The sequence below is a fragment of the Felis catus genome, chromosome A1 (genome assembly GCF_018350175.1).
Source record: "Felis catus isolate Fca126 chromosome A1, F.catus_Fca126_mat1.0, whole genome shotgun sequence".
Lineage (NCBI taxonomy): Eukaryota > Metazoa > Chordata > Mammalia > Carnivora > Felidae > Felis > Felis catus.
This window is the reverse complement of record NC_058368.1, coordinates 62,672,253-62,699,848: the sequence shown is the minus strand read 5'-3', so window position 1 is coordinate 62,699,848 and position 27,596 is coordinate 62,672,253. Positions and strand designations below refer to the sequence as shown.

Sequence of the window (27,596 nt, the reverse complement as noted above, 5' to 3'; positions counted from 1 at the left end):
AGAACTGTGAGAAATAAATTGTTGTTTATAATTCACTCGTCCGTAGTATTTTGTTTTAGCAGTGCAAAGAGACTAAGACAGTTGGTAGTGATATACAACCTATATTCCCTTAACTCTGACCCAACTATGATTCCATTCTCACTAATATGATATAAAAACCTGCATCTTACAAGGGAGCTGGGAAGAAAATACTGCAGAAGTGTGGAAGTTTAGAATACAGCTTGGAACTTAAACTCTACATAGTAATAGCTATTTAAGAATTGCTTTAATAAACCAATTTTGTGCTATCTTTATCTACATAGGAAGATCCATTAATCTGTAAGTGGGACAGAATATATCTCTCCTACCACAGCAGGAAGTATATTGAACTGGGTGAGGAGATACAGGGATTTGAGATCCCCACATATTTCATATGTGCATAATCTGTGTTTTAATCTACTATAATTTTCCTTTTTTATTGAATTTTTACATCAAAATAAGCACAATTAGAGTGTAAATTCTTTGAGTTTTCACAAAAGCAGCACCTTGTAACCTATACTTCTTCCAAGATAATTTATTTTTTTTCATCACCCAGAAAGTTCCCTCAAGCCCTTTCTCTGTCAATCACTACACTCCTAGAGAGGCAACTTCTATGCAAGTTTCTATCACCATGGATTAGTTTTGCTTGCTTCAGAAATTTATGTAAATAAAATCATACAGCTTGTGCTTTTCTTTAAAGTTTATTTATTTTGAGAGAGAGAGAGAGAGAGAGAGAGAGAGAGAGAGAGAGAGAGAGGCAAATAGAGAAGAATGAGAGAGTGAGGGAGAAAGACTCCCAGCAGGCTCCACACTGTCAGCACAGAGTCTGATGTGGGGCTCAAACTCACGAGCCGTGAGATCATGACCTGAGCCAAAACCAATAGTAAGACACTTACCCGAATGAGCCACCCAGGCATCCCTAGCTTGTGTTTTTATGGGTCTGGCTTTTTACCCTCAATGTAATGTTTTTGAGTTTTAACAATGCCATTCTATTTGTTAGTAGTTTGTATGAATATATACCAATTTGTTTGTCTATTCTCCTGTTTGTGGTAATTTGGGTTGTCTCTGGTTTTTAACTAATGTAAAGGAAATTGTTATGAATATTTTCATGAGTTTGTGGGTAAAACTTGTACTTCCCTCTTCCTTTGGATTTGTATCTGTGAATAGAATGGTTTAGTTGTAGAGCAGGCTTATGTTTCTAGGAAATCATACATGGTTTTCAGCAGTGGTTGTGCTATCGTACAAATCTGCCAACACTGTGTAAATTCCTGTTTCACATCCTTACCTATATTTGATGTGTTTAGTATTTTTAAGTTCAGGCATTCTATTGAGCAGTATTGGGTTTATAGTTTACATTTCCCCAATAATTAATGATTTTGAGATATTTTTCATGTGTTTATAATACATATTAATGTGTCCTTTTCAAATTATCTATTCAAATTCTTTGTTCCTTTTCATTTAGCTGTTTTCCTTCTCCTTGTTATTGACTTGTAGAAAAGCTCACTGTATATTCTGTGTAAAAATCTTGTCAGAAACGTATATTACACTTATGCTCTGCCACTATGGCTGGCCCATTCATTTTTCTAAGCATCTATTGACAAACAGAAATTCTTAATTTTGATGAAGTTCGATTTTTTTACTGGTTAGTACTTTTATTTATGTTTATTATATTATTAGGTAAATTTCAATATTTTCCCTATATATATAGACAGTTGGAGAAAAGACAATTTTTGTAATTTAAAGCCAGTATGTTATTTACATGTAGAAGAAAAGCATGGATCAATAAAATAGAATAGAGACCAGAGGTAGAATCTCACAGATATGATCAATTATGACTTTGAGCAAACATGCCAAAGTGCTAAAATGGAGAAATAACAGTCTTTTTATTGAAATGTTTCTAGAACAATTGAACATTTCTTTTAAAAATGTACTTCAGACCTTACCTTGCTCCACATGCAAAATCAGTTTGAATATGATCACATGTTGATTTGGTATAAAATTCAAGGAATAAACAACAACAAAAGTCTCTATGATCTTCGTGTAGGCAAAGTTGTTTGTATTTATTATATATATATATATATATATATATATATATATATATATGTACATATATAAATTTATTGTCAAATTGAATTCCATACAACACCCAGAGCTCATCCCAACAGGTGCCCTCCTCAATGCCCATCACCCACTTTCCCCTCCCCCCCCATCAACCCTCAGTTTGTTCTCAGTATTTAAGAGTCTCCTTCCCTCCCTGTAACTTTTTTTCCCCTCCTTCCCCCACCCCCCTGCCCCAGTCTTCTGTTAAGTTTCTCAGGATCCAAATATGAGTGAAAACATACGGTATCTGTCTTTTTCTGCCTGACTTATTTCACTTAGCAACACTCTCCACTTCCATCCACGTTGCTACAAATGGCCAGACTTCATTCTATCTCATTGCCAAGTAGTATTCCATTGTATATATAAACCACATCTTCTTTATCCATTTGTCACTTGATGGACGTTTAGTCTCTTTCCATAATTTGGCTGTGGTTGAAAGTGCTGCTATAAACATTGGGGTACAAGTGCCCCTATGCATCAGCACTCCTGTATCCCTTGGGTAGATTCCTAGCAATGCTATTGCTGGGTCATAGAATAGATCTATTTTTAATTTTTTGAGGAACCTCCACACTGTTTTCAGAGGGGCTGCACTAGTTTGCATTTTCAACCGACAGTGCAAGAGGGTTCCCATCTCTCCACATCCTCTCCAGCATCAATAGTCTCCTGATTTGTTCATGTTAGCCACTCTGACCAGCATGAAGTAGTATCTCAGGGTGGTTTTGATTTGTATTTCCCTGATGAGGAGTGACATTGAGCATCTTTTCATGTGCCTGTTGGCCATCCGGATGTCTTCTTTAGAGAAGTGTCTATTCATGTTTTCTGCCCATTTCTTCACTGGATTATTTGTTTTTCGGGTGTGGGGTTTGGTGAGTTCTTTATAGACTTTGGATACTAGCCCTTTATCCGATATGTCATTTGCAAATATCTTTTCCCATTCCGTCGGTTACCTTTTAGTTTTGTTGTTGATTGTTTTTAGTTTTGTTGTTGATTGTTTCCTCTGCAGTGCAAAAGCTTTTTATCTTGATGCGGTCCCAATAGTTCATTTTTGCTTTTAATTCCCTTGCCTTTGGAGATGTGTTGAGCAAGAAATTGCTGTGGCTGAGGTCAGAGAGGTTTTTCCCTGCTTTCTCCACTAGGGTTTTGATAGTTTCCTGTCTCACAATCAGATCCTTCATGCGTTTTGAGTTTATTTTTGTGAATGGTGTGAGAAAGTAGTCTAGTTTCATTCTTCTGCATGTTGCTGTCCAGTTCTCCCAGCACCATTTGTTAAAGAGACTGTCTTTTTTCCATTGGATATTCTTTCCTGCTTTGTCAAAGATTAGTTGGCCATACTTATGTAGGTCCAATTCTGGGGTTTCTATTCTATTCCATTGGTCTATGTGTCTGTTTTTGTGCCAATATCATGCTGTCTTGATGATTACAGCTTTGTAGTAGAGGGTAAAGTCTGGGATTGTGATGCCTCCCGCTTTGGTTTTCTTCTTCAAAATTACTTTGGCTATTCGGGATCTTTGTGGTTCCATACAAATTGTAAGATTGGTTGTTCTAGCTTTGCGAAGAATGCTGGTGCAATTTTGATTGGGATTGCATTGAATGTGTAGATCGCTTTGGGTAGTTTTGACATTTTAACAATATTTATTCTTCCAATCCATGAGCGTGGAATATTTTTCCATTTTTTGTATCTTCTTCAATTTCCTTCATATGCTTTCTATAGTTTTCAGCATACAGATCTTTTACATCTTTGGTTAGGTTTGTTCCTAGGTATTTTATGATTCTTGGTGCAGTTGTGAATGGGATCAGTTTCTTTATTTGTCTTTCTGTTGCTTCAATATTAGTGTATAAAAAGGCAACTGGTTTCTGTACATTCATTTTGTACCCTGACACTTTGCTTTTTTGTATTTATGTATCAGTTCTAGAAGACTTTTGATGGAGTACATTGGGTTTTCCATGTATAGTATCATGTCATCTGCAAACAGTGAAAGCTTGACTTCATCTTTGCCAATTTGGATGCCTTTGATTTCCTTTTGTTGTCTGGTTGCTGATGCTAGCACTTCCAACACTATGTTAAACAACAGCAGTGAGAGTGGACATCCCTGTCATGTTCCTGATTTCAGGGGGAAAGCTCTCAGTTTTTTCCCCATTGAGGATGATATTAGCTGTGGGCTTTTCATAAATGGCTTATGTGATGTTTAAGTATGGTCCTTCTTTCCCGACTTTCTCGAGGGTTTTTATTAAGAAAGGATGCTGAATTTTGTCAAATGTTTTTTTCTGCATCGATTGACAGGATCGTATGGTTCTTATCTTTTCTTTTATTAATGTGATGTATCACATTGATTGATTTGCAAATATTGAACCAGCCCTGCAGCCCAGGAATGAATCCCGCTTGATCATGGTGAATAATTCTTTTTATATGCTGTTGAATTCGATTTGCTACTATCTTGTTGAGAATTTTTGCGTCCATATTTATCAGGGATATTGGCCTGTAGTTCTCTTTTCTTGCTGGGTCTCTGTCTGGTTTGGGAATCAAAGTAATGCTGCCTTCATAGAAATGAGTCTGGAAGTTTTCCTTCATTTTCTATTTTTTGGAACAGCCTGAGAAGGATAGGTATGATCTCTGCTTTAAATGTCTGGTAGAATTCCCCTGGGAAGCCATCTGGTCCTGGACTCTTATTTGTTTGGAGATTTTTGATAACTGATTCAATATCTTCACTGGTTATGGGTCTATTCAAATTTTCTATTTCTTCTCGTTTGAGTTTTGGAAGTGTGTGGGTGTTTAGGAATTTGTCCATTTCTTCCAGGTTGTCCAGTTTGTTGGCATATAATTTTTCATAGTATTCGCTGATAATTGCTTGTAAGGCAAAGTTGTTTTTAATAAGATTCAAAAAGGAGAAGCACTAAAAAAATTGATAAACAACTTCATCAAAATTGAAAACTCTGATTTTTAATAGAAAGTTTCAATAAAATGAAGAGATAGTCTATACACTGGGAGAAAAATAATTGCAGTACACAAATCTGATAAAGTACTTGTATCCAGAACATATATAGAACTCTTATAATCCAATGATAAGACAAACAGCCAAATAATGGGAAAAACACTTGAACAGTAGAGATATAGGTCCAAGCAAGCACATGAATAGAAGCCCAATATTATTATTTAGGGGCTGCCACTTGGGCAGTTTCTTAGAGGCAGACCTACACTTACCATATCCAGAAATTTCACTTTTAGATACTTACTCAAGAGAAATGAGGCATATGTTTACACAAAGGGCGTACTTGAATATTTATAGCAACTTTACTCACAATTTATAAAAAATGAAAAATATACAAATGTCCATCTATTAGTGAATGAGAAACACACTGCAGCATTTTCACACAATGGAATAAACAGCAACATAAAGGAATGAACCCCTGATACCAAAACAAAGATGAATCTCAATATGTTGAGTGAAGTAAACCACTTACCTGTTCTACATGCTATATTATTCTATTTGTGAAACTTGTGGGAAAGATAAAAGCATAGGGGTATAAATCATATAATTTCTTGTCAGGGCTCAATACCGGGAGAGGAGATTCACCAAGAGGTGGCATGAAGAGACTTTCTAGGGTGATGGATGTATTATATAACCTGGCTGTGGTAGTGTTTGCACGAACACATTCAATTATATAAAATGTACACTTGAAAATGATGAATTTTACTGTGCATAAATTATACCTCAATGAACCTGACTTTTAAAAATCAATTGATTTTGTGAGTTGTATTTTTAGAATTTTTTAGTAACGTTGAACTATTTTTCTTCCTTATGCCAATATACTTTTTTGAATGCTGTGCCTTGACATTAAATTTTGAAAATTGATACTGTAAACCCACCAAAATTGTTCTGTCTTGAAGACTGTGTTAGCTATACTAGGTTTTTCGATTTTCTACATAAAGTTTTGAATCACTTACCAATTCTTTAAAAAAAAAAAACAACTGGGATTTTGATTGGAATTTTGTTGAATTTAGAGATTGAATTAGGGAGAAATGATGTCTTTAACACACTGAATCTCCCTAACCATAGTTTACTTTTCCTTAGTAGATTCCTTAGAATTTTCCAAGTATATAATCAAGTCATTTGTGAATATAAGGTTTTATTTTTTCCTCTGTGGCTTTTATATAATTTTCTTGATTTACTGCGTTTACTCTGGCCTCCATAAAATATTGACTATAGTTAATGGTAAAAGATAGCCTTTTTTATGCTTAACATTAAGGGAAATGTGTTCATTCTATCACTATTAAATGTGATAGGTGGCCTCATTTTTCCATAAATTCTTTTCTTCTGTGGGGAAGGAGGAGTTGAAAGTCTTTTTATTTAAAAAATAAATCCAGTTTCATTGAGAAATAATTGACATATACTACTGTGTCAATTTGATGATGATTTTATTTATATATATTGTGAAATGATTACCACAATAGGTTTAGCTAACATTCATTTTCTTGTATGGTTACTGTAAAAAGAAAAGAAAGAGAAAAAAAAAGAGGAAAACATTCGTTTTTTTTTTTTTTTTTGCCTCGTGATGAGAATTCATAGGATTTACTCTCTTAACAACTTTCCTATATATTGTACAGCAGTGCTAGCTACAGTCATCATGTAGTACATTATGTTCCTAGTGCTTATTTATCTTATAACTGGAATTTTGTGCCTTCTGACCCCCTAACTCTAATTCCCCCTCCTCCTACCCTTTGCCTGAGGTAATCATCAGTCTGACCTCTTATTCTGAGTTTGGGGTGTGTGTGTGTGTGTGTGTGTGTGTGTGTGTGTGTGTGTGTTGTTGATGTTGTTGTTGCTTGATTACACAGGTGAGATCCTACAGTATTTGTCTTTCTCTATCTGACTTATTTTTACTTAGCATAATGCCTTCAAAGTCCATCCATGCTGTTGCAGATGGTATGATTTCCTCATTTTTTATGGCTAGATAATATTTCATTGTGTATCTATACCACAACTTCTTTATCCATTCATCCACTAATGGACACTCCAGTTGTTTCCATGCCTTGGCTATTAATACTGCTATGAACATGGGGTGAAGATATCTTTTTGAGTTAGTGTTTTTGTTTCCTTTGGATATATTCTCTGAAGTGGAATTTCCTTTATCAGAATGGAAATTTTTTTTCTATTCCAATTTGCTAATTTTTTAAATTTCTCTTTTAATCAAAAGCATTTGTATCCATTGTAATGATTAGATTATTTTTATGCTTTACTCAGTTAATGTAATGAATTACATTGTTTTTAATGATTAAATTAACCTTTAGTTTCCCAGATAAAAACTACTTGTTCAAGATATTATGATTATGAATATGATTTACTAAATTTAATTTGCCAGTTTTTTTCTGAGCACTTTCTTGTATCTATATCTATGAAAACGATTCATCTATAATATTTACTTCTAATGTCCCTGTGTAATTTAGAAGCAGGCTGGTACAGTTCTTAAAAATTTTTGGTAATTCTTTCAAGGAATTGGGTATTTCATTAAATTGTCAAATTAATTTCTATAAAGATGTTGCTCCTTATCTTTAAACTGTTAAGTTCTAAAGTAATATCTCATGTTTCATTCACAAAAACAAGTATTTCCTTCTCTCTCTTCCTTTTTCTCTCCTTCCCTTTCTTTTCTTTCTCTCCTTCCTCTTCTTTTCTTTTGTTTCTTTTCCTTTTCTTTCTTATGCTACTGATACTTTTTACCCTTCATAATATTAACATGTAATACATATATTTCTTGAAAGGGCACAGCTACTTTACACCATGTATTTGTGATTTGCTTTCTTTTCTAGTCTGACAATCCCTGACTTCTAACTGAGACCCTTTACCATTTACATTAATTTAATATTTGTAATATTTGGGTTTTGTTGATCATCTAGCTTTTTTGCTTTCTAGAAATTTCTGCAATTGCTTTTTTGTTTTGTTTTACACATTTCTTGACTTTATAATAAAAATAATTGAGTGTTTCTTCATTAATCTATTTTGTTTCTTTAATTGGATTTTAGTGATGTACTTTTGTAATTCAATGATTAATTTTACTTTATATTTACCATTTTTGCTTTTTTCATTATTTCATGCATCTACTTGTTTTTATCCAGCATTATTTCCCTTTGATTTGAAGAAGTATCTTTCACCTTTATCCCTTTAGCTTTTATTTATAGGAAATTTTGTATATTTGCTGTCCATTTTTAAAATGATTTTACTCACTGTATACTTCTAGGTTACAGAGTTCAGTTTCCATTTTTATTTTCCCTCACTAATAAATTATCCTTTTTTTCTGTTGTTTTTCTAGTTTGCATTCATGAGAAGTCTGCAGTTATTCTTTTTAGATGACCAGTATATATCTTTTTCCTCTGGCTATTTTTATGATTTTATTTTCTCTCTCTTTTCATCAACTTACTTATGCTATTCCTAGATGTGGTTGACTTTTTGCTTTTTTTTTATTGTTTTTTTTTTCTCTTTCTCTTTTCCTGCCTTTTTTTTTTTAGCATCTTGGTTCTGTTACTTGATATTTTAATCAAAATTGTAGTCACTATTTATCCTTATTAATTCTCTTCCATTCTCAATCTTACCTCCTTTTGGAGTTTTAGTTAAATATGTATTATACTGTTTAGTATAGGCCAACATGTCACTAACACTCTGTGCATTTTTTTTTCTTTTATTCATGTTTAAGTTTAGTTTCTATTTAATTTAATTGGTCTTATATCCATTGATCTTTGTTCTTCAATGTCTGAACTTCTAATAAAGAAGACGATGAACTTCTTTTCCAATATTCTATTTCTAATTTCTAGATTTTTAATTTGATGGTTTTTTTTTCTGTTGAAATCTCTCTTTTTACTCATTATGTTCATTTCCTTTATGTTTTGAGCATATTTATAATTAATTATAAAGTTCTTGTTTGACAATTATAACATCTGGTTTATCTTTGAGTTTATTGCTATTGATTTATTTTTCTCATACTTATGTTTCACATTTTCATAATTTTTACAAACCTGGTAATTCTTCAGGTGTTAGGTATTGTGCATACAATGTTATTGAGTCTATTTGCTCATATATTTCTTTAAATAGTGTTGAACTTTGTTGTGTTGGGTAGTTATTTATTGATCGATGAGCTTGATCTTATTGAGGTTTGGCTTTGTCAGGTCACACCTTATGTAACTGTTACTCTGTTTGTGGTTTGAGCCTCAATTTCTCTGAGGTCTTTTCTAAATATTCAGCAAGCTCTCTCCAGTGTGGCTGTTTGGGCCTACAGTATCCTCCAGGACTGAGATTTCTGTATCATTGTTGATAAAATAGTGAGGTTCCCTTGTTTTTTGACCCCAGCTCACAGAATCTTATCACATTCATGTAGGGCTTATCATTTAATCAGAATTGCAAGGAAACCTCTCTCCAGCTTTCTGGAACTGCTTATGTGTATAGAGCTTTCTTCAGAAACCAGCCTAAATTCCAGCCACATCCACAGACAACCCTCTGATCTGTATTTCTTCCATCCATTAGAAACACTGCTTTTTGTTTGGGCTCAATCTTTCTTTCTTTCTTTTTTTTTTTTTTTTTTTTTTTCCTATGCTATGGATATTTCTCTCATTTAGAGTATTGCAATGAATATGAAGTTTGCCTTATTTTTGTTGTTGTTGTTACATAAAAAATCACATCTCCATGTTCAATAACTTAAAACATTAGTTCATTTATATTTTGCTGTTCTTTAATTATTTATGTTAGTAGGCTAAATTGGAAATATGTAGTCATGACCAAAACTCAGTATGTTTTTATTTAATCTTCATATTGCATCACCTTTTTATAACAGTTTAAGAAAGATTAAGAAAGAAGTTATGTGAGACTAGATTAGTAAATACACCAGTCTGATTCCCAAACACAAAAGCCCAGCTTTTTGTGAAGTTGATTTTAGTTTACTTTTTTTTAAACTGTAGTTATGATTTGGAAACTGTTCTCATTTTTTTTTCAAAGATTCCTCTTACAATGAATGGGGTAATATGTTTAGATTCAGCATAAAAGGGGCTACTTAAAGTGCAGTATGTTATTATGGTAATTATTTTCATAACTTTCTTTCTCTGAATCAAGAACTAAATAAAGGTCCCCATAAACATAGGCTTGTGCTGTGTTTACTTGCTTATGTGTCTGGTCTTGCTGTGGGATTATCCCTTAATTACAAGTTTAGCCTTGGCAGCCAAGATGAATATGAAATCATGTTAAACTCCAATCTGCCATTTCCCTTGTTCTTCTGCCAGTTAGGGTAGTTCTAATTGGGAAATAAATTTAAAATGCCTTCATGCGGATACCTTGTTGGAATAATTGCTATAAATGCAAAATTTACAAAAAGATATGTGATGCCAAGCAGCTAAAAGAAAATTAAGTAATTCATGTTATGAGACTTCAGAATTAGAAATGAGATGGCTTTTTTTTTTTACAGCATTCATTATACTTTGGTCAAAACAGTACACGGATGGCAGTGGGAATTTGACAATTACCAATATTTTGAATACTGATCAAAGGTACATAGTACACGAACCCATCCTTGAACATACACAAAAGTTAATGATAATTTTTCTAATGTTAAGTACAAAAATATCTGATATCTGCACTTCATGAAGTTTCAGTGAAAGTCTATACTTTCTATTAACTCATTTCCCAGAAGAATTAGATACATCTTAGCATGACACTGAAGATGCTGATGCTGTCTATAATAGTCATTAAATAGTTCACTTGATTAGTTGAAATTTAATTTGCACATAATGAAGCTGTAAGCATGAAAATAGAAGTACTAATTTAATGTTGTACATAATTCTATTATTAAAATAATAAAATGATTTTGCACAGAACCTTCTAATCAAAATATTTACCTCTTCTTTGACCTTGGATGGATGGTACTTGTATTTCATAAAGGTGTTCCTTAAGGAAACCAATTGGGAAATATACAAATAGTAACTCCAGATTTTGTCCTATGCATCTCCACTAAACAGCCTCACTTAAGACCTACCTTTTGGCTTCCTGAGTAGTTAGATTGCATAATGGTGTTCAGTGTTTAAAAAGTTAAAAAAATGATAAAAAATTGAATTTAAAATTTTCTCTTACTATGCCTGTGATCAATGAAGTCCAGGAATATTAAATCCCTTGCCCCAGCTCACATATTGAGTCCATGTGGATCTCCTTGCCTACTAATTTGGCATGCTTTTCACAAAAAATACATTATTTCATTTGCACATACAATTGTCAGGTGTATTTGTCTTATTTTCATAAGTGATTCCATTAATCCCCAATGATTGACTGTGTATTGTTAGGGATTTCTAGATTGACTTTCTACCTTTGAAACTTATTAGTTCAGAGAAGCAATATGGTTGACTGATTTTTTCCTGCTAAATTTATTTGATGATTTATTGAATGATTCATACTGGTTCTGATTTCTGTATAACTTTTCTGTTTAACCATTCACATACTCATTTTGGGGGTATGGAAACAAAAATACTGAGATGTAAGTTTATGTGGATATGTTTGAATAATTATTCATAGTATTGAGTTATTCAAGTTTTCTAATTCTAAGTTTAATTTTCAACTATTCTGCATCATTTTTTTGTTTTATAATTTTATTTACTTATTTATTTGAATCTTGGATTTTAATCATATCAATATCAATGCAGTCTGAATCATGTTTACCAAAGCAAGTTTACTGTTGAAGATATAGTTTCAAGCAGCTTCTCTAGACATTGGTGGCCCTTTGGAAAATTTGGAAATACCTTCTGGTGATCCTCAGGCTGCTGACCTCACGTTGATTTCCTTCTGACTGATGAAATTCTTTGTCTCGCGCTGCATCTCTGGCAAGCCCAGTTTTCAATGTTTCCATCCTGGGTTCTGGAGGTATTAGCAGGTTCTTTTCCACACAATACAAATAATAGTTCAACAAGAAGTTGGTCCTTGTTCCTCTTTGCCTGCCCACTCCTCCAAGCTGTCTTCCCCCAGTGTTTTCTATAGTCGTGGCCAGGTAAGCAAGCCTCTTTCTTTATAGCCATCTGACAGTTTTGAGTTATTCTCTTTAGGTTTTCTCCCTGGATTAAGGAAAGGAGTCTGTTACATTCTTTCTCTATTTTTAGGAAAGATGAGTGGAAAGGTTGGCTTTATCTATTCAAAAACACACCTGCCCCTCCAAAAAGGCTGAGTTCTTCTCACAGTGGTAAGGTGGAGATGCTTTGTTTTTCAGGTTCTGTTAAAATGGCACTCCTCTGCACCTATAGGGTGCTGGTTGCCCTCAACATATGGTGGGTCTCTGAACTTGATTGTGGGACATATGCCCTATGGTTTTAGCTGTGGTCCTTGATCATCAATTCAGGAAAAGTAAAGAAAAAGTTCTTTAGCACTTAATGTCACCTAGTTTGTACCTGTGTTTTTATTCTCCTCTTCTTCGCATTTTAGTATTTTATAATTCTAATAGAGTCTCCACACTCAAAGATGCTTCATATATTTCAGTTACTTTTTCCCTTCACTAAATGTACAAAGTATTTATTTTCAATGCCCATTACTCCTTTGGATTTTTCAGAATAATAAAATGATTACTCTACATTTGCAAAAAAAGAGAGTAATTACCAAGAGAGTATGCAATTGTGAAGTATAGGTTAAATTTAATATATTTTAAGTAGATTAGAAGCAATATATGGGTTGAGCTCTCAAACTTAACTATGGAAACTCAACTCCTACATGAGTCCCAAGTCAATTACATGTATTTTTTCCATAATAAAAGAAAAATCAATCTAAAGCTTGTTCTATGTAAAAATAGAGGCAACTTGTAAGGGAAAGGTCAAATATAATACAAAGCCAGTTTTTTAAAAACTCATTGAAATAAATACTTCAAAATATCAACATAAAATGTAAATACGATCCAGGTTTACTTTATTTTGTCAAACAAATTACTTTAAAAAATGCATTTAAAATATTTGACCCTTGTTTAAGTATTCTTAGATAGACATAGGGCAGAAGATTTCCTTTAAAAAAGGGCAGACATGTTTCATTTTTGTTCATTTCACTATTGTATGAGTATGTTCCAAATTTATTCTACATCTTGAAATATGAAAGAATAACTTTAAACCATAATATTTGAAAATACTTTATGTTTTGGAAAATTGATAGCAGCATATTTTTCTGAAATCATTTCCCACATGACTCTCACATAAGATGTTTGACTTATGGATTTGTATTTGACATATATGAGCAAGAATATCACAAAATAATACTAAGTGCTATGACTTAATGGGAGAAGTTGGCAAACTAAAGCCCTCAGACCAAACCTGGCCCTCAGTTGTTTTTGTAAATATTTATCGGAACACAGCCAGACCTATTCACTACATATTGTTTATGACCTCTTTCATGTTACAATAGCTGAGGTGTGTTGTTGTGACAGAGACTATAGGTTTGTAAAGCCTAACATTTTACTGTATGTTCCTTTACGGGAAAAAAGTCCTGTCCTCTGCTCTTTGAGAATATTGTAATTATCCTTACTTTACACAACAGATAACTGAATCTCAGAGAATTAAACATATGGTCTAGAACACAAAGCTGGTCAATTACAAACTGTGTTTACTGTCCAAATGAGTTTGACTTTAAGAGATACAAGGGGTTAGCTACTAAGGAAAGGAGATGGGTATTCCAAAGAGTGCAACGTAATATTTGGTGGAAATATTTGAAGAACACTAAGAATGGTGAAAGTCCTTTTTTGGAGGTAGGAGGGTGATATGTCTTATAAATGGGAAGGCTTAGGATATGGGGCTAGTGCAGAAGGTAGGAGCAGATTATAAATAAAAGGCTCTGTGACTAAGATAATGTATTTGATCTAGATGCTTTAAATAGATGAGCAACACGGTAATCTTTGTATATAAGGGTTTCAGTCTGGTAATATGGGACATGAAGTGAAGTCAGGCCATTTTAGGAGCAGTGTGGTTACCAAAGGGATATTAGGAAGAAGTGATTAGAGCATTATACATTGATGGTTGTATTAAGAAAGATTATGGGATGCTGTGCATGAATGAACTGGAGTAACTATGAGAAGTATAGAATGACCACAGGCATCAGGCTTAAATGGGAAGTTGGATGACTGTGTCTCATGCTGTGATAGAATTTGCAGTTTGAAGATAACACAAGAGGAGTTCCAGTTCGGAGTGGGAGGAGAGGGTTAATTCTCTTTTGGAAAAGTTAGGTTTAATGGTCTATTCTTTTTATTTATTTATTTTGTTTTTTAGAGAGAGAGAGAGAACAAGAGTGAGGTGGGTGGCAGAGGGAGAAGGAGAGAGAGAATCCAAGCAGGCTCCACATCCAGCATGGAGCTCCATGCAAGGCTTGGTGAGGGGCTTGATCCCATGACCCTGGGATCATGACCTGAGCCAAAATCAAGAGTCAGGTGCTTAACCAACTGAGCCACCCAGGTATCCCTTTCCATTAATTTTTAAGTTACTTCGTAGCTACTTGGTAGGAAGTTAACTATGCACATCTGAGGTTTCCCTGAATGTTTTTAACTGAGTATATAGACTGTAGTCATCCAGTGATGTCACATTTAAAGCAAGACTAGTACAGAGCCAAGTCACTTTGGTAAGGAATATTAGATGACCTCCATTTTGCCAGATCAGGTGCATGTTTGAGTGTGAAGCTTTTAATTTCTGTGTGTGTGTGATTTAATTTATTGATGTCCTGGTCTGAATGTATAATTTGTTGTTGCTGACATTCTTAAACCAAGAGTTAAAATAACCTTAACTACTTTACTTCATGTTTTTGTAACTTCATGGAAATATTTAAGGCAATTTTAAGCAGTCTTAACTTTTCCATGGAGGGGTAATAGATTATATAGGCTAGGAAGGGCAGATTGGTGGAAGAAGTATTCTGTCCAATAAGGGGCAAATAAAAGTGAAAGAGTCCATGATGATTATCAGAATGGAGAAGCTAGAAAACTATGAAGAAAATTAGTATATGGGGAGGTTATGATAAGAAGGGAACAGAGTATTTCAAAGGGAAGAATATAGTAAAAAATAGCAAGTGTACGAGGCCCAGTTTTTATGTTTAGTTACAAGTCTTTTTTCCAATTCCCTAGATCACAATTACTTGGTGAAGGATTCATGCCTTATTAGTTTTTTATCTCAAGGAAAGCCCACACACAATAGGTGTTTAATGGCTTTCTCATTACATTAAAACCTGATAGAAATGATTAACATTTGCCACACAACTCTGCCATCAATTTTCTTTGTCATTACCAAACCTAATAAATTAACTACTTTAAAACAACAAATATGCCTTGGATATTCTTGGATCTTAGTGCAAATAGACCTTCTGTTCATAGTAGATGTTTCATCAAATGCATTGAGTAAACAAATCTACCTCAGACAAGTTGTCATCTGAATTTCTTAATTTTGCTGTCAAAATGGTAAATGGGTAGAAAAGAAAACTTGATTGTCTGAAGAGAGAAGTTTTCAAATCACCTATATAAATCAAATTTAGAAAATTAGAAAAAAATCCCTAATCTCATTTCTATATAAACACTACATATGAAATGTGAATGGATATTGATATTCTAAATAATATTGATTACAGAAGTAATATTTTATACATTCATTAATATTGTATCTCACACATTGAAAGAATACTACTAATGGGACTTATTTATAAAAGAACTTTATTTTATCTCCCACTATGCTTTTAAGTTTATTCAAGACAAGAGATATTCTTCCTGCCATGGGATGACATTTTGGTCACACTCAGGCAGTATAAGATATTTCAGGTGAGTATTAAGAACATCCAACTCATCTAATAAGTAAGATTTACCTTCCAAATTCAAGCTATTCCCTGTCTCCCTGTCCTGGCCTATTATTGACCAGAAGTCTGCACTAAGAGAGCATACATATGTGTTCTTAACTCTCCTCAGAACAGGGTGAGTTGATTTGAAATGGGCAAAGGCGAGGAGGATCATAGTTGAAGAGGGCAGCGTAGTTGTATCATTGGAAACTAGCACGGTTCTATGCACTTTTCTTTTTTCTTTTGAGTTGTGTCACAGCTTCTTCAGAGTTTGGCTCCTGTGTCACTAAGAATCCCTCACTTACACTTGTAAGCCCTTACATGCAGGCCAACGCAACTCTCTTGTGGCTGATTGTTTAATGGTTTTCAATCACTAAGAGTCCTGTGAGTTCCTGATTGTCTCTCAGGTTAGGTCTCTTCATTTCTTAAGATCAGTATCAACAAGAAGACACATTGTCCCTCTCTTGTGGATGGCCACAGGATGCATCCTCTGCTCTACAAGGCCACTTTTTTTCAACAGCTAACCAACTCACCCTTCATCTTTTAATTTCCCAGCTTGGAGTCAGAAACTTTTTCTAGGTTTGACCTGTGTGTCATCACAGCAATTAGTAATCGGTTGCCAACTTGATAATTTAGAAATTTTCATTATAGTTTGCCACCTCATTTTGGAATAAGATTTCCATTGCACTTTAATATATTAGTGAAAGTCCCATTTTGATATTTTATCACTATAATATTAAGTAATAATAGATATAGATTCTTTCAGAATACCAAAATCAATATTTCTCAGATATATTTTCAGGGGCAGATTAGACATTTAGCAATGTCTAATTCATTAATTCATTTAGTTATGGCTGATTTTGATATACTACTTTTCAAAAATTAAACTTATTCCATTCAGACATTCAAAAGAATGTTTGATAAGGACAGAATATGAAAATAAGTGTGGTAGAAATGTTGTCCTTTAAAAAAAAGGATAAATATTCAGGAACATTCATTTAAATAGCCTTTTTATCTTTAAGAATGTCTAGGTTTTTTGCGGGAAGCCAAGTCCCTGTGTTATGATTTGACATTTAATGTTCTCAATAAAATCAGTGTTAACTAGATAAAATACATGTCAGTTTGGGGAAGTTCTGCCCTGATAAATTCATATCTTAGCTATTTTATAAAAGAAAAAGAAATCATTTTATAAGAACAAGGAAAGCATTACTTAAGTTTGCAAAGAAGCTATATTCTGAGTCGTCTTAATTTCATTTCTGAAATGTAATTAGAAGTTGTTGATCTTCTCTTTCAGTCACTGATAGTTAAAGCAGAGGAGAAGGTAGAAATTAACATATAATCTTCAATACTTACAATGAGTTCCAGTGCTTCTATTATGCCCTTTGATTGCTATGTTCTGAATATTTTTGTTCCTCCAAAATTCATATGATAAAATTCTGTACCCTCAAAGATTAGAAGGTAGAGCATTTGGGATGTGCCTAAGTCATGAGAGTAAGGCCTCATGAATGGGATTTGTATTCTGTATTTAAAAAAAAAAATTAATGTTTATTTATTTTTGAGAGAGAAACAGAGCACAAGTGTGGCAGGGGCAAAGAGAGAGGGAGACACAGAATCCAAAGCAGGTTTTAGTCTTTGAGCTGTCAGTACAGAGCCTGATGTGGAGCTCAAACCCACAAACCCTGAGATCATGACTTGAGCTGGAGTGGGATGCTTAACTGACTGAGCTACCCAGGCGCATCTTATGAAAGAGATCCCACAGAGATCCCTATTCCTTTAGACCATGTGAGGACACAGCAAGAAGACACTTGCAATGAACCAGGAAGAGGATCCTCAACAGACAGAACCATCTGGTGCCTTGATCTTAGACTTCCAGCCCCCAGAACAGTGAGGAATAAATTTCTGTTGTTTACAAGCCACTTAATCTGTGGTATTTTGTTATAACAGCCTGAATGGACTAAGACAGTTGTCTAGAAGTAAATATATTTCACATAAATCCTATGTGGAGAGAGTCACAATGTATTTTGGTGTAATCAAAAATAATACTACCGTAATAATAAATAACTTAATGCAATGTCTAATGCATAAAAATGTTAACATTCTTTTCTAATTTTCCACATGGCAATCATATTTTTAACAATAAATGGTTCTTATAATTATAAAAACAGATCCTCTTAACAGATTCTCTTGCAAACTTTCACTGATATGTCTACTATTATGATTGCTATATATAACACTTGAACTAAAAACTCATACTTAAATAAAAATTCACTATAGTTATAAAATATTAAGAAGTATATAATATATAATATATATGAATAAAAGAAGCATATGGCTGGGGAACTGAAAAATTGTTTCAGAGTTTTATAAAGGTAATGCCAACATCCCACGGGGCATTTTATTGCAAAAATGTTACAATTTATCTCATTTCTCAGATGTTTGTATCTAGTGTGATGCTGGTTCAAGCTCAGGCATGGCTACAGATGGTGTGAAGGGATGATTTGATTAATTTTCCATAAATATAGCCTCTTCTTTCTAACACAGTGTTTACTACCCATGCACATGTGTTCACACACACATGCACGGACACACACACACAGCAACAACAAGGAGACAAAACTATGTAATAAGGTGAACTGACACAGCATCAACTGACCATTCATGGCTGCCCTTAACAGCTCGATAGTTATTTTCTCTGTCCCCTTCTTGTTCCCCTCCTCTTCCTCCTCTTTCCACCACCTCCTTACCCTTCTTCTCTCTTGCCCCCTTCCTCCTCCCTCCTCCTTCTCCTCCTCTTTCTCTTACTTTGCTTTTCCTCTTTCTTCTCCTTTAATTTTCTTTAACCTCCCCTTGTCTCTCCTTCCACCCACCTTATCATTGGAAGAGACAAATGACTCAAGTCTGAGTAATTAAAAGCCAATTTTGGGTATTAAGTATGCAACTGGAAGGCCGAAATGACAGGCACTGCCTATAGAGAGACATAATCTCCTCTAAAGAGTACTCAGGAGCTCAGCTGTGTTTTTGAATTACTAAATTCTCTCCAACTCTCCTCTCCCTCGCGGCCATTGGAGACTTTGAAGCTCTAGTGTCTCAGTCCAGGCTGTGTCTTTGCTCAGAACGCTAAATTAAATCAACTTCTGGAACCAGCAAGGCCACTACACTCAAATGAAACCATTCTTTTGCATATAGTACAGCCTCCTTATTGCACACACAGCATCACGGACCTTGACAAAAATGTGATTATTATATTGTCTTATTCATAACTATAAATGTATGATACATTCTTTTAATTTATCCTATATATTTGATTATATAATAATTATCACATTATATTATATAATAAAATTATTTTAATAGATATTAAGTATACATAAAAATCCTTCTCAGTTTTCACTTGTGATCTCCTAATCCCTCCCTTTGACAAAAAGCTGTTTTCCTCCAAGCACCTTGTTTCAAAACTTCCTTAGGCCAACATCTTTAAGCAATAGAAAAAATTAATACTGTAGGTCACCAGTTCCTTTATGGTGAAATTCTGCTTACTCTGTTACCATACCAGTAACTCTAAAATTTTGATTAATGATGAAAAACTCATTCCCTTTTTTTGACTTTGTATTAACATATTTGCTAGCTTTCAATTTTCCATTTCTCAAGACAATGCCTCAAGCTTTAATACATTATTCAGCTTTATATTTTCCAATATGAAATCTTGCTACCACAATTTTCCTAAATATATAGTTAACTCTCAAATATTCACTCAAATACCAAGCCCAGCGAGGTGTGCAATGTAATATGGGTAGATAAGATTAAAATCCTGACTCTAAATACTTTTCCATTTATACTTAAAAAAAATTTTTTTTAATGTTTATTTATTTTTGAGATAGAGAGAGACAGAGCATGAGCAGGGAAGGGGCAGAAAGAGAGGGAGACACAGAATGTGAAGCAGGCTCCAGGCTCTGAGCTGTCAGCACAGAGCCCGATGCGGGGCTCGAACTCACGGACTGTGAGATCATGTCCTGAGCCGAAGTTGGACACTTAACCGACTGAGCCACCCAGGCACCCCTTACATTTATATTTAAATATGTCCATATTTTTCTGTTTTTTCACATTCATTCAAAGCAGATAAATAACAAGTAAAGGAATCCACATTGAAGAACTAATAGAAGATTTATTGCACTCCATCTGGTTTCCTGTTGCTCTCCCTTACCCAACGCTTACATGAATGTTATTTTGCATAGGAAATGAGATACTTTTCTCTCTGTCTGGTGCAACATTTTTTCTCTTTAAAATGTTCTCTACAGGTAGTTATAAGGAGCTTTTAAGTACAGGAAGTAAACAGAGCACATCAAGAAGTCAAGACGTTTTAACTGCATTTAGTGAGTAACATAGATATTAATAAATTCAGTATTTCGGTAGAATTGCTTTGTCATACTTGAAAATAGACTGTATTCCATTTTCTTAACTGCATAAAATCCCCATAGAAAGTGAAGCAAGCTGAAAGAAATGTACTATATAGCTTCAAAAGTAAGGTGCACATTGAGTTAAAACCTAATGAGATTCAATTCTAGAATTTGGAGGATAATGGAGCCAAAAAACAATCAAGTGTATTATACATTTCACTGTTGTTTTTCCTAAGATAGTTTGCTTCAATTATGAGTCCATTTGGTGCATCTATAAAAATCCACCAGCAGGGCTCTCCCTTGCATTATAATTTAGAAACAAATAATTTATTTTTTATTTCCTTGGAAGACAATATAACCCCTGAAAGCCCTAAAAAACTAAATATATTGAATTTCAAAGTGAATGACTAATGTTTACAACCTTATACTTGCTTGTGCTATTTTTGATCAATTCATCATTAATCTAGTAGTGTTATAAATATGTTATTATTATTAAAATCTATATTTTTTCTTTTAGTTTAAAAAGAATAATAGATCCAAAAATGTACACACAAAAGTTTGTAACATTATTAAATGAAAATTGAAAAGAATGCCCATATTTATGGCTAGCTGTTAATCTTTTGAGCATGTTGTTATTTTCATCATGAAACTAAAAACTTCACACTAAATTGTGTGTTTTTGCCTTTTTTCTCTTTTGAGATAAAGTAATGGGCTTACTCGTTTCTCTTATGACAAAATGATTAGTCATGTGTTCAAATCACTATGTAATACCTGGGTAATAACAACATATAATGGAAAAATGAATTATGGAAAAAAGTCTGACAGTGAAGTCAAAATAACCTTGTCATTTGACTCGGCCTATAGTATCTCATTGGAGTTATTCTACTTGCACTAAGCTTCATAGCCTTACATGGGTTCTTGTTGTCTCCTATATTTTCAGAGAGTTTCTCCTTGCTGGGAAATATTGTTATATTTCATCCTTGGGAGCCCAATCACTTGACTGACTCTTTCAATATCATAACTCCATTATTTCCAAGAGTGAAAAATATTTATTTGATGTCATAATTACAGAGTCATTTCATATATTTTACATAGCTGGTGAATTATAAATTGGTCTCAAAGAGCCCTAGTTGAATATATCTTAAGACTAGATGTTGTAACAAGCAAACTGATAGATTATTTACCTACAATTCATGTGAGTACTTGAAGTTCTAAAGGGATAAGAACATATCATGATAAGGGAGCCTAAAAGGTTATGGATCTATGGCCAGACATTTATATGGTATCAATATATTCTGGGTAATGAAAGATGCTATCAACATCAGGGGATGTGTGAAAAGAAGTAATGGTTTTCAGAGTAGATTGATAATGTTATTCAGGTATATATGTTAGAAATGACCCTAGTGCAGGGATTTTTATGTGATAGTTACTTTAGCTGTAGTCCACAAGGGCAATACATGGTGACAAATCAATGTGTCTTTGTTTCCATCTGTGTTGTCTCTGAACCATTTATCAGTTCTGCTACTGAGAGTCTGATCACATCTAGGAAAATGAGCCTATGGTAAAACATTTTCTCTTTTATGTGGGTAACACTTTTCTGCACTACAGATTCAGTGTGGTGCAAAGAATTAGCTTGAATGTAAAAAATAACTCACTCTCAAATATGCTGAAATTCAGGCAATTACATTTGTATACATCTTTTTAGTTTAAAAAGACAATATAATGCATTTAAATAAATGTGCACAAATGGAAGATAATAAATGGGCAATAAATAATAAATTTAAACAAACAATAAATTTAAATAAACATTTGAAATAATAATGTATGGACCTTCCTTGAAGATTACGTTTTAAATTTTGGCTAAGCAAAATGAATAATTCAAAGTTGTGTACCTGTGGGGCGCCTGGGAGTCTCAGTTGGTTAAGCATCTGACTTCAGCTCAGGTCATGATCTAGCTGTTCATTGAGTTGGAGACCCCCCATCGGGCTCTGTGCTGACAGCTCAGAGCCTGGAGCCTGTTTTGGATTCTGTGTCTCCCTCTCTCTCTCTCTGCCCCCCCCCCCTTCACTCTGTCTCTGCCTCTCTCAAAAATAAATAAACATTTAAAAATTTAATAACAAATTTGTGTACTTGTAATTTGCTTAGGGTGTTTGCAATAGTCATGCAGAACAGTCATGTATTTGGATGGACTTTGCAGTGCTCTTTTCTAGTGCGTAAAGTGCACTAAAATAGGATGAAAGGCAATGTGTTAATGGACTTTATAGTAGATACCAAAGCTACCTCCCCACTCCTTTTTGCAATCATTTTAATCTCTTACCTATCACAATGATATATAGTAATCAACAATTACCCAACCATTAAATTCTTATGCTTAAGAATTTTATTGTGATTGGATTGATGACTGTGGGAAGATAAATGAACAGATTATAAAAGTGTTAGCAGTTCAAACAAGAGGCTGTATCATCTTCAAGAGTTAGAGAACGTCTTCATAGTACACACATTTCAGCATGTAAAGAAATATTAAAATTCATCTAGGAAGATTGTTTGTTACCTTTTCAGAAATTCCACCCCTGTTGCCTAGAAATGTCTACCTCAGGCTCAGCCAACATCTAAATTTATACTTTTTTGATCATATATGTCTGTACTGTTCATGCAATGTCCCTTAGCCACATGTTGCTATTTAAATTATTTAAATGAATCAAATTGAAATGAAATTTAAAATTCTGTTCCTTTGTCATACTAGGCTACTTTCAAGTGTATAATAGTCACATGCAGCTGGTGCTGGCATATTGAATGATGCTGATATGGAAGAATAATTCTTTTATATGAAACCCTTTCATAGATCTCCTTCAGGCTTTCTTTTCCAACTTAAGCCTCCTGAATTTATTTCAGCTATGCCTTTTGCCCTCAACTACCGGCCCTTCACTTGTGAATATAATTTTCATGAGCCACTGTTAACTTGAATTCCTTATAGGAATTTCACCTCTACTAGCCTGCAGTGCTTCTAGTCTTTGTTATTTCATTCAATGGAAATCATTCATACAATTGCTCTAACCATGATCATCAGTAGTATTCTTGATTACCCACTGTCTCTCACATTGAGAAGTTCTGCCATTTCTAGTTGCAAAATAAATATGGCAGGTCTATCCTTTCTCTTGTCTACATGGCCATGGACCCCCATCTAGTTCAAGCCACCATCATCTCTAGGTCTGAATGAATATAACGTTTTTTTTTAATCTCTCTATTTATATTCTTGCCCTCTAAACCATTTTTTTGCATATTAGCTATCATAAACATTAAAGATAAAAGTCACAACCCGCATCATCCTTGTGTTCTTGTGTAATCCACTATTTATTATCTTTGAAGCATAGCATATTATTCCATTAAGAAAACGTATGCAATGAACTGGTTGCAAGAAACATATCATAGTGGTTAAGAAAGAAGGCCCTCTATAAGCCTGTTTAGTTTAGAATCCTGACTTACTGGCAATGTGATTTTGAAGAACTTACTTAACTCTTGTCCCTCCAACTCATTCCCTCCTTGTCAAATACAGATAGGAACAGTTCCTTTCTCAAAAGATTGTTGTGAGGCATAAATGAATTGATTTAGAATAGTAGATGACATATAATAATTTCTCAGGAAATATTCAATATTATTTTTGCCAGAAGAAAAAGGCACAGCATTATTCTCACTTATGCATACTCATTGCATTGTAGACTCAATGCCTACCCTCGGTTTAGTTTCTCTAACCTACTAAGTTTTTTACCAACTCCAGATTTTCACTCAGAGCCTGAAATGCTCTCCCTTGTTTTCCCCAAACTGGCTTATGCTCAGTCTCATTTGGCTGATTGTTACCTTCTCAGTATACACTACCTTGGAATTCTAGGTTTGTATCTATCAGATTCTAAAATTATTTCATTTGATTACTTTCTAATCATTATCAGTATGTTCAATTAATTTTTTACCTATTTTCTTGCTAGGTGTCTGCGGTTCTCTCTTGTTCACATCTATTCTTTGATGCCTCATAGGTCATAGGTCATAATAAAAATTGACTTATTCAATGCAAGCATGAATTAATGACTATTTATAAGCCCAAATTTTAAGCATATCATGACCAGAACACAAGATAGTGGTACAAAAATATTTTTACTCATTCTACAAGTTATTTTGTATAACAATATCACACTTTTTTGAGTATTTATTTATAGTGAGCTTATTCTGAATCAAAATCTTTGTATATTTTTTACACATGTGCAACATAATTTTGGATTTAAGGTTTAGTGTCTTCTTTAAAAAAATTTTTTTAACGTTTTATTTATTTTTGAGACAGAGAGAGACAGAGCATGAACAGGGGAGGGTCAGTGAGAGGGAGACACAGAATCTGAAACAGGTTCCAGGCTCCGAGCTGTCAGCACAGAGCCCAACGCGGGGCTCGAACTCACTGACCTTGAGATCATGACCTGAGCCAAAGTCGGCTGCTTAACTGACTGAGGCACCCAGGTGCCCTTAGTGTCTTCTTTAAAGAAGATATTGCTAAAGTTCATCTCATGGGACTAAAGCTATTGATGTATTTCATAAACTTGGTAATCATTTTCAGAATACAGTATTTGATATTTTTTGATAGATAGGCAAGAAATGACCTGTTAGCATTTCAAATATGAATATCTGCTAATAAATGGATAGTATTGGTGTGTAAGTGCTTATTTTCTCACGTAGAGTTGATGATATTTTGATTCACAACTTAGTGTCAACCTCACATATCTACCTATTTGCAGACAGAGAGCTAGAATCAGTAGATTTCAGAAATCTTGCAGAATAGCTTGCAGAATAGCTCCCAATGAGGTTGCTTATTACATAGAAACAGAAAAATGAGTTCCATCAGCCCAGGCTCAGTCAAGTCAAAAAGGTGTTAAAATAAAAATTACAGAGTTAGCAGCTTATGCCATCTTAACCTCAAAGACCAGTAAGATATCCTTGTGAATTGTTAGATATGTGACTTCTCTTGTGTGGAGGCTAGAATAAGCAGTAGGTGAATTCCCATTCACTCTGGTCTTTACAGGGAGTAGAATAGAATGACATTGGATATATGAAAGGGGGAATTAAAACATCTTTTTTCCATCACTTAAAGTCATTCTTAAATATCATCCCTAATTAAAAAAAATATATATTGCTTCTTCCCTCACTATAGTTTACCATTTTCTCTCTGATATACATTATTTCAGATATCCACCACAAAAATAAAATGTCTTTATATGAGATCATTTTTTAAAAGCAAGGATTTATGTATAGGCTGAGAACAGTGTGAGATAACCAGGCCTTAGGAAAAATTGAAAACCTTCTAGTTGCATAGTGAAAAAGTTAATAAAGAGAGAGAGATGTGGAAGGAGATTGAGGACTGTGGATTCAGACTACAGGTGATTAAGCTAGTTGGTGTAAAAGATACCACACCAGAGTGATGACCTGAGTGACCAGATATATCAAGCTACTTTCAACTGAACTGCCCCACTAATGAAAATGGACATAGGTTCTGGCTGTTGTTTTCTTATAAAAATAATAATCAACCATGAAAATATTTTGAAGCTCCATTTCATTTTTAACAGTGAAAGTAGCCTCAGGACATTTTTGTGCAATTGTTGATTATGCTCATTGAAAAAAAAACACACAGCAATTTGTAACTGAAATTATCTGTATCTGTATTGATATTTTTAATGGTACAAGAGGTATTCACTAAATCATTATCTTATAACACTTGAATAAAGCAAATTAGATAAAATTTTAATAGGGAAAGTGGCACATCAAAAATGACACTAAATAATTTTCATTCTAGATCAAATATAAACAAATACAATGGAGTCATGGAAGTGAGCTTAATCATTTCAGATATCAAGGCTTAATTATGATCTTTAAACATGTTACATGCTGTGGCTATCAAATTAAGTTGTACATCAGAATCCACACTATTCTAGAGGTTACACATAAGCCTTTGTGAAACTTTGATTGTGGTTCTCACCATTTAATATTTAAGATAGCATGCAGTACCAAACTGAGTAAAATCACTGAGCAGAAAAGATTGAAAAGATTAATATCAAATAAACTTCATCAGGCATACTGATGACAAATAGCTATTACAAAAATATTACAAAATGCTTTTAGAATTTTTATGTATTCTATTTAATTTATTTCTCTGGATAATATCAATATTGCTACCTTGCAGAGTATCATTTTGTAAATCAAGAAAGTAATGCTTTATGTAATCCAATATAAACTATTGAGTTTATTCTTAAATATTTATTTAAAAGTTTTTAAATAGTTTTATTATAAACAGTATAGTAGATATGAATATGAATAAAATATGTCCCTAACTTCAGTGAACTAAGTCTAGTAGGGAAGTGCAGGAGCAGGATGAACACCATTTTATTATATTTCATGTTCTCATTTAATGTTAAACATATGACATATTTATTATTATTTCAATCATAGCCAAGAAAAATTAATCTCAGAGAAAGTACTTGACTTACTTAAAATTCCAGTTGGTTTGAAAATATGGAAACAGGATTTGATTCCATATGTGCCTTGGCCTAAGGCATATGTTCTTTGAACTGTATTACATAGCCATCCACAAAGCCAAGACTTATATCTCTATCAGCTAAAAGCATATGACATATAAGTAGATACTCAGTTTAAAATGAGATAGAGAGGCAAAGGAAAAGTTTCCTCTCTTCAGGTAGAGCGGAAGAAACTTGGTGCCATCATGACTGAGGGAGGCTTAAGAGCTGCTAATCAGGAAGTTGGGCAATAAAGGATATGTGGAATTTTAGTAGGTAGAACTGATAAGAAAGCTACTTCTGGAGGGGTGGGAAGTACATGAGAAAGAAACATGCCTTCCTTAAATATATTCTAGATATTTTCTTTGAGGAACATTTTAATAACAGATTTTCTATGAGATGTTGCTTTTATGCTTATATGAAAGTCATTTACCTGCTCTATGGGGGCACTACCTGCATAAATAATGCAATACTCAATGGCTAAAGTTTGTACCAATTGTATTTCATATAATTGTTGATTGGACAGAAAACTAATCCTTGCCTAGTAGACTTACCTTCTAGGGTGGTCATGTTCTTCTATTTCTTAAGCTTTGGAAGAAAATGGTTTAACTTCTACAGCAATACCTATCAGAGCCAGTTTGTACAATATTGATAGAGGTAGAAAATCTAATTTTCAGATTTTGGCTTATAATATCTTGAAAGGTAGAGAAATCTGATTGTGTAATAGTGGGTTGGTTTATTAGAGGTAA

General features: G+C 33.8%; 2 long non-coding RNA genes across 2 annotated transcripts in view; one reads left to right on the top strand and one right to left on the bottom strand.

The window, feature by feature from the left end:
• LOC123384654 overlaps window positions 1-27,596 on the top strand; it is a 162,760-nt gene that overhangs the window by 102,158 nt on the left and 33,006 nt on the right. The window contains exon 5 of the long non-coding RNA XR_006596118.1: window positions 20,204-20,278. This is a non-coding gene — a long non-coding RNA (uncharacterized LOC123384654). The remainder of the gene's footprint in view (window positions 1-20,203; window positions 20,279-27,596) is intronic.
• LOC123384657 lies at window positions 11,789-15,597 on the bottom strand. Its single transcript, XR_006596120.1, has 2 exons — window positions 15,495-15,597; window positions 11,789-12,187 (listed from the first exon to the last, which is right to left on the bottom strand). It is a non-coding gene; the product is annotated as an uncharacterized LOC123384657 (long non-coding RNA).